We start from the raw sequence: 8232 nt of genomic DNA on the forward strand, positions 1-8232 counted from the left end.
GACCTGCGGGAGGGTGGCCGGTGAGTCGGCATCGAGGCCGTTGTGGTGCCGCGCGGCAGCCCGACGCTAGGCAACCGGCGCGAGCGGCGCCGCCAGGAAGCCGCGGCCGCGCACGGTGAGGCGTGAGGGCGAGGGAGCAGCAGGCAGTGGCTGGGCCACGGCGAGCCGTGCAGGGGCAGCGCGGAGCTGGACGGCGGCGAGCCGTAGCAGGGGTGGTAGGGAGCTGGGCGACGGCGGCCGGAGCAGGGGCGGCGGCAGGCTTGAGCAGCAGCCGGTGCAAGCGCCACGCGAATCGGGCAGCGGGGACTGTGCGGAGCCGGCATGGTGGCCGGGGCTGGGCGCCGCGGCGAGGCGTGCTCCGCGGCGGTGTGCAGGCGAGCCAGCAGCGGTGCTCATCCTCGCACCCGCCGCACCTCCCCTGGGCACCACTGCTGCAGCTCCCCTGCCCCGGCGGCCCCCTCCCGCCGCTTCCTCCTTCCTCCCCACCGCCGCCGCACCCCTTGCCCCGGCGGCCCCCAGCGCCGTTCCCTCCTTCCTCCCCTACCCCGGCGGCCGCCACCGCCGCTCCCTCCTTCGTCCCCTGCCTCGGCGGCCGCCACCGCCGCTCCCTCCTTCCTCTCCTGCCTCGGCGGCCCCTAGCGCCGCTCCCTCCTTCCTCTCCAGCACCGGCCTGCTGCAACAAGAGGCGGCGGCAGCAGCAGGCAGCACAAGCAGCAGGGGCGGCGGCACTGCTCGAGCAGGGGGCGGCGGCGGCGGCAGGGGGCCGCCGAGCAGAGGGACCGGGAGAGAGGAGAGAGAGATGGGGAGAAAAGAAAGAGAAAGAGGAGAGAGGATGGCTGACAAGTGGGCCCCACCTCCACGTGGCGTCCACGTCAGCGAAACCGCCCCGCAAAACCGCCGGATGGCCAAAAGTGAACGGTTTTGATAGTTGGATAGTCGAAGATACCCGGTTTTGGAGTTCAATGGCCAAAACCAAACTCGGGCAATAGTTGGATGGTCAAAAATGAATTTTTTCTAAAAAAAAAGACATACACCATATAAAAATATATCAAATTTTTTAAAAATTACACTCTAGAAACAAGTAATTAACTAAAAGCAACGGCTGGTTGAAGTGAAACTTAATGATTTTTTATCTGATGAATGTAAACATGCATACTGTTTGTATAAAAAAATTAGCATGCATAACTGGACTGTTATAAGGTCAAGGTGAAGAAAAGGCTGAGTGCCAGGCTGAAAATAAGTGGGCTAGCTCTGCCCATAGTATCCTCGGACAGGCTAGTCAGTCTCATAATATTGGGCCGCAGAAGAGGATGCACGCGTGCAAAAGAGATCAAAATGGAAAAAATCAATTGAGGCACGAAACAGATTTTTACTCGAGCGTATAGTTAGAAATTTTGAAAAAAAAGGTCGTAAAAGACAAGAAAACTATAGATTTTTATACTAATTTTTTTGGTGTATAATGTTTTTATCCAACGGTAACCATGATATTTCTATGTAATCGTTTTCTTCTTCCATAATTCGTAAATTTCACAGACCTATCAGTATTTCACAAACATGGTATCTACTATATATTTTTGGCATTTCCTCACGTAAACTGCAACTAACTATAAGTACCCCTCCATTCCTAAATGTCTATCACTCACCCTACTTTTTAGACACGACAATTGATCATTCAGCTTATTTAGTAAAATTATATAATAATAATAATAATAATAATTATTATTATTATGGCTTGTTTATAATATAATTAAACGTACAATTGCACTAATTTTTTGATAAGACAAGCGACCAAACACATGATGTCCTCATATTTAGTAATGCGCCTATTTTAAGTGGATGGGTGGAGGCAGATATATAGGGTCCAGCCAGCCAAGTATATATATGTGATATGGCTCATATTATTCTTGCAAGTATATACACGTGCTGAAATTTAAGCTTTTTCTAATGACAGATCCTTTATTTGTTGCAAAATCCGAATTTCAAGATTTTCAAGATAAAAAAAAAGATTTTCAAGAGGAGCGATGAATCTCGACTTCTCAAGATATAAAACGTAATAAAACCAGAAGCGGGCCGTATCATGCAAGAAATTGCAAAATAGGCAGCGTGGTAAAGTAAGGGTCACGATTCCTAGTTGCGTTAGCAAAATCCAAAATATAGAGGACCTCAGTTCTGGGCTGGGCACAGCTGGCGCTGGTGGGCTTTCTGGGCTAACCGATCCGATCTCCAATTTTGGGCCGGACAGCTGGCGCCAGGCCTACGTAGCTCGCAGTCGGATACGTATCTACTAAGATACGTAGATACCGCCTCTACCATACTATACGGCCATATATACGACCGGATCTCGTACGCATACGCCTCCCCTCTCCCTCCGCAAAGCCTTTCGCGCAAAACCTCTCGAGCTCTTTCAGCGGGAATTGTTGTCTCTGCTGACGCGTCTCCCGCGTTTCGGCGGATCGCTCCCCTGCGCTTCGAGTTCCGTAAGCCGCCCCCTTCCCTTCTCGCACTTTCGATCGATTCCCAAGGTTTCTTTTTCTTGTTCGATCCGCCATGGCCCCTTCGGCCACCGCCGCAGCGGCTGCTCCGCCACTGCTCCCCACCCCGACTCCGTCATCCATCCGCTGCTTTACTCTATTGCTCGCGCCATCGACCAGCCGCCACGCCGCCTCGCCCGCCTCGCGCGCGTCGTGGACCCGCTGCCACGCCCCTTCGCCCGCTTCCCCCGCGCCCAAGAACCCCGGTCGCGCGTCCGTCAGTGAAAGCTGGGTCCGCGACAAGCAGGTCCGTGCCGGCTTTGCGCCGAATCCCTCGACGGAGGCTAGGAATGGCTCCAAGATTCCTGGCCGCGCCTCGCTCAGCAGTAGCTGGATGCAGGACAAGCTCGCCGGCACCACACCTTCGGTCACGCCGGCGAACACCAGCCGCAGCAAGCGAGCGCCCTCCTCAACTGAAAATTTCACAGGTAAGTAGCAAAGGTATGACTTCCCAACCCCGACCCCTTCATCAGATTCTGAGGAATCGGACTGCGATCCGGAGTGCGAGTACTACGCTGGCCCAGCGTTCTTAAACGCTCCGCCAGCTAGTGCTCTCTCGATCCCGACCATTCTTCTTTGTTTAAGAGCAGGAGAGAGAGTTTAAGTTTCTGTGAATTTTAGATATCTATTTCCACAATTTTACATGTCTGCCTTAGATTAGTATATTTAATTTTGTAGTATGCAGTATGAAAGTTAGCAGATTTTTAGTCCAGTTCACGCATTGAGTTTCGAGTAGCAATGTTAAAAAAAAATTTTACTCCACTTCTTGCTTCTTGGAAATCTCTACCTTTTACATATATCGTTATATTAGTACATTTGAAATTTGATTTTGCAATGTGCAGTAGGAAGGTAAGCAGATTTTTAGTCCAGTTCTTACTTCTTGGAAATCATAACCCACGTTTGTTCAGATTTTTACTAAACTTTATCATGCAATTTTACTAGTGGTATAGTTTATGATAGATGCAAAAGAGCCTCATAAGTTCTGATAGAATTCTACTGGTTAAGCAATTTTACATGTCTTTTAAATAGGCTCATAGATAGAGTTATAGTCCTGTTCTGATAGAATTCTCCTTAATGTACTAGATACTTCGGACTTCAAACTCCTTAAACAGTTATCACTAGAATCTAATGTTAGGTTGATCTCCTACTAAATAAGCCCAACGGCCTTTTAGGCCCTTGATCCGCGCCCTGATCAGGGGCGTCCAACCCTTAATGGTTGGTGGGCCCCCGCTGTACAGCGCTAGATTAAAAGGGGTGAGGGGCCGGGCACATAGCACGAGGTTTGCCGCGCCGCCAGTACCCTCACCCACATCCTAAACCCTAGCCGATCTAGAGGGGGTGCTGGAGCAGCGGGAAGCACCGCCACCTCCATCGACGCTGGTCCATCGGCGTCGCTGTCACCGTCCTCGACTCCGACGCTACGCCCACGATGCCTCTGCACTGCTCGTCGCCGCCCTTGAGCGGATCTCCATCAACGAACCTGAGATGGCCGCCGGATCGAGTTCAAGCACTGGTGGTGATGGTCTCTCCCTCTCTACTTCCTCACTGTGTTTTTTCTCTCTCCGTTTATGCAATAGATCTAGGGACTCTTGTACTTGATGTAAAGAAAAGAAGGTTGAAACCTCACTGATCCGTGCACTAGTGTGATCCTAAAGTCTATCAATGGTATCAGTCGCCTTGCTAGCGCATAGATTCAGTAGGGGAAAGATGGATTCGAACTCGAATCGAAAGAATCAGAGAAAGCACAGAAAGAATCGATGGCAAATCGAACTCAAAAGTGAAACCCTAACCCTAACCCTAGAGGTGAAAGGGCGCGGGAAATACCTGGTCCGCGCGTCACTGCCGCCGCCGGTGCGCGGGACGCGCTTGCGCTGCCGCTCGCCGGACTTCACGGCACAGAGAAGCCGCCGGCTTGCCGCTCCGGGACGCCGGGGTCGCGCGCGCGGGGCTCGAGAGCTTGGCTCCGTCCACGGCCGGCTCGACGGCGGCGCGCTCACCCTCTGGCGAGCGCGCGCCGGCGAGCAAGCCGCAGTGGCGCCGCCCTGCCCGCTCCGCGCCGGCCACCATGGCCAGTGGCCGTCGCCTCCATTTTGTGGAGAGAGAAGATGGGGAGGGAGAGAATGAACCCTAGGGTTGGGGGATCGCCGCCGTCGCCGATTTTGTTCGTGCGACGCACGCGGGCGGCCGTCAGATTCAGATCCGACGGCGAGGGGGCGACGCGGCGGTGACGGGCCAGTTTTGGCCCAAGAGGGGCGCGGCGCCGGGCCGGTTTGGCGGCCTGGCCGTCGGCTGTTGGGCCGCGGGCCCAGGCGGGCGCGGATCGCCCAGATCCGGGCCGAAAGGTCGTTTGGGCCGCGAGCACAATCACGTTTCATCTTTATTCAGAATCATTTTCTTATTATTTTGTGAATATTTTTGATCTCTATTCAATTTTGAACCAACGAGATAATTTGTTTAGAGAAAAGTAAAGTTGTACAGTCATATTGCTTCTGAATAAATGTGTTTTACATGTTTCCGCTGCAAAGATTAAAGTTTTTGCTCTTTAATTTAATTTGAACCAACGGGACAATTAAATTGTAGAGCATGTTTAAAGAAATTACTTGAAAAGTGCATTATGATATTGTTATTTTCTGACCAACGTTGTTAATATCAATGTCATAATTTTTTCCGTATAGTTCTTGTGCATTTATTTCTATTTCTGCCCAACGGTGATATAGATTTAATTGCATAAATAGTTGTATGTTCTATTTTTGACCAACGTTGGAATTATTACATACAATTGTTGTTATTATGTTGAAACCTCACTGATCTGTGCACTAGTGTCATCCTAAAGTCTATCATCTAATTCTAACAAAACTTTTAAAATTTTTTTGGGGGTATGGAATATTTTAATTGTGAAAGCATTGATTCAAAGTTTTTATAATTCAATTCTGATTTGTTTATGGCTTACCGCATCGTAAAGCTAATATTAAAAAAGAATTATCAGTACTCTCCTTTAATAGCTTAGTACAACCTTTTAATTCAATTTTTTAGGTTCCCGTGAGTTTTCAGATATCTATTTCCACAATTTTACATGTCTGCCTTAGATTAATAAATTTGATTTTGTAGTATGCAGTCATAAGGTTAGCAGATTTTTAATCTGGTTCTTGCATTGAGTTTCAAGTATGCGGTAGCAGTGCTAAAACTTTTTTATTCCACTTCTTGCTTCTTGGCAATCTCTGCCTTTTACATGTATGCCTTATATTAGTAAGATTTTGTAGTGTGCAGTAAGAAAGTTAGCAGATTTTAGTCCAGTTCTTGCATTGAGTTTCAAGTTAGCAATGTTAGGAAATTTTACTCACGCTTGTTCTGAACTTCTGATTTTTACTCAACTTTAATATGCAATTTTACTAGTTGTGTCGTTTATGACAGATCCAAAGTTGAGTTTATTAAGCAATTTTACATGTCTTTTAAATAGGCTCATAGTTCTGTTCTGATAGAATTCTACTGGTTACGCAATTTTACATGTCTTCTAAATAGACTCATAGCCCTGTTTTGGTAGAATTCTCCTTAATCTACTACTTCAGAATTCCAACTCTTTAAACAGTTATATCACTGGAATCTAATTGCAACCAAACTTCAGATTTTTTGGGGGTATGGAATTTTGTAACCGTGAAAGCATTGATTCAAAGCTTTTATTCTTCAATTTTGATTTGTTTATGGTTTACTGCATCGTAAAGCTAATAATGAAATTTTTTTATCAGTAATTTCCTTCTTTGACGGCTAGTACAACCTTTTATTCAAAATATTGCATATCCTTTTTTCGGAAATAGTTCTATTAGTTGCAGGTATGGTTTTTATGGTACTGCCTAGGAGATGAAGCGGCTGAGGTTCTGTCTGTCCCTGATCCGTAACCAAATCCAGTAGGAGAGGGAGGGAGAGAGAAGGGCTGGAGGGACGGACGGAGAAGAGAGTAAGAGCTCGATCGGACAGAAGGCCATGCAACATCTGCCTCTGTGATCCCAACTGGCACTTGTTGTGGTGGCAGTTGATTTGGAAGAGGGAGGTGCCGACATCTGGAAAGAAGAGTTGGTTAATAACGGCGAAGGCTCCTAGATGTGTTAGAACATCTCATGTGTTAAATCTGTACACATTACAATTCCAGGTTTTGTGACTGACATGGACTCGGCTAGATAGTTAGAGATAGATTTATTTCATGTAACAAGCCGAGTCCTACTCTTCTACAACAACCTGCCCAATGTAATCCTGATGCATATAAATCAACACGTAGCCGTGGTCGGCCAGGCTAGGCAACCACGTTCTCTGAATTTTACAAGATGCACTTCTACAGCTCTTGGGGTGCCCTGTATCTCATAGAGATGGCCAGTGCTCTGTTTTTATGTGGAGCATGGGCTGCTAGGCTTGGAATCGACTTTAGTTGGCTATTAGTCTGGTAGTGGCCCATGTATGCTCCTACTTTTCCCCATCTGCTATGTACATATCTGCTGATCAGTTAACATGCTTATGGTGTCAGTTTGCCTCGCCTTAATGCCTTACCATGAGTACCTTATTCTTGTTTTACCACCTTTAGAAAACTAATTGGAGGGGGATTTTTATGCATAATGCAGTGTGGTAGTGTTATGGGTTACAATCCTAGTGTCACTTTATCATCTAATTTTCATCTTATATCAGGGTCTTTTTATAGGGATAGATGTTTATTTTTAAAGTTTACAGCTTTAGTTACTTTATCATCTAATTATCACTAAGTTTAGATTGTTTAAAGTATGGAATATTGCTGTTTTAAAAAACTATACTTCAAACATTCAATTCTGCAGTTGCATTTTACGTGTTGTCGTTTTCACATATTGCAGTAGTGCCAATATTGAAATGTAGACATGACATTCAGTTCTCAACAAGTCATCAGTACTCAAAAGTACGAAGAGTAATTTACAAAAGCATCATATTTGTAGGATTTACTTGCATGCATTTTTTCATTCTGAAAACAGAGATTAGGAATTGCAGTTTTCACTCCGAAAATAGAGCTTAGGACTATTGGTGAGCAATTTAAATTCTGCAATTGTAATTACTCTGGAATTTAATTTCACTAAAGTTTGGATATATTTACTATTTGGTATTGTAACTAGAAGTTTGTTCGAAGATCTAATTTTGAACTGATTAGAATCTGGCTAATAACCATACAAGTATATAACAGTGCAATGGTGAAATACAGTTTAGAATGTTCAGGTTTCAACCGGGCAAAACACAGAACAGCCATATAGTCAAAAGACAGCATAATTGTAAGATTGACTTACATTTGTTTGGAAAATGGCTCTATTGGCTTTATGATGGGACCTAGTTTAGTGGTTATCTGTGAGAGTGATATGGTGTAACAACATTTTGACTATTGAGAACCGATTTTTAACAAGGCACAACTTCTCTTTTGAAATGATCCAGTTTTTATTTAGTGTCGAGTTCTATAATATGAATTGCTAATCTTCTAGTTGATCGAAGGACTTGAAATCCAGAGATAGGTATATATAGATCTGAACTATAGGTGATAACCAATGATAATTCTTTTATTTCAGGAGAAACCACACCAGCTCAGTAATATAATGTGTGTTGTTGCCTTTAGGAGATATATAGATCTGAACTATAGGTGATAACCAATGATAATTCTTTTATTTCAGGAGAAACCACACCAGCTCAGTAATATTATCTAAAT

General features: G+C 45.8%; 1 long non-coding RNA gene across 1 annotated transcript; it reads left to right on the forward strand.

Annotated features, from left to right (window-relative positions):
* The first annotated feature begins 2306 nt into the window (after positions 1 to 2306).
* Positions 2307 to 6838, forward strand: LOC120651379. The gene is made up of 2 exons (XR_005666153.1): positions 2307 to 2477; positions 6359 to 6838. It is a non-coding gene; the product is annotated as an uncharacterized LOC120651379 (long non-coding RNA).
* The last annotated feature ends 1394 nt before the right edge of the window (positions 6839 to 8232 follow it).

Source organism: Panicum virgatum, chromosome 9K (genome assembly GCF_016808335.1).
Source record: "Panicum virgatum strain AP13 chromosome 9K, P.virgatum_v5, whole genome shotgun sequence".
In the NCBI taxonomy this organism is placed as follows: Eukaryota; Viridiplantae; Streptophyta; class Magnoliopsida; order Poales; family Poaceae; genus Panicum; species Panicum virgatum.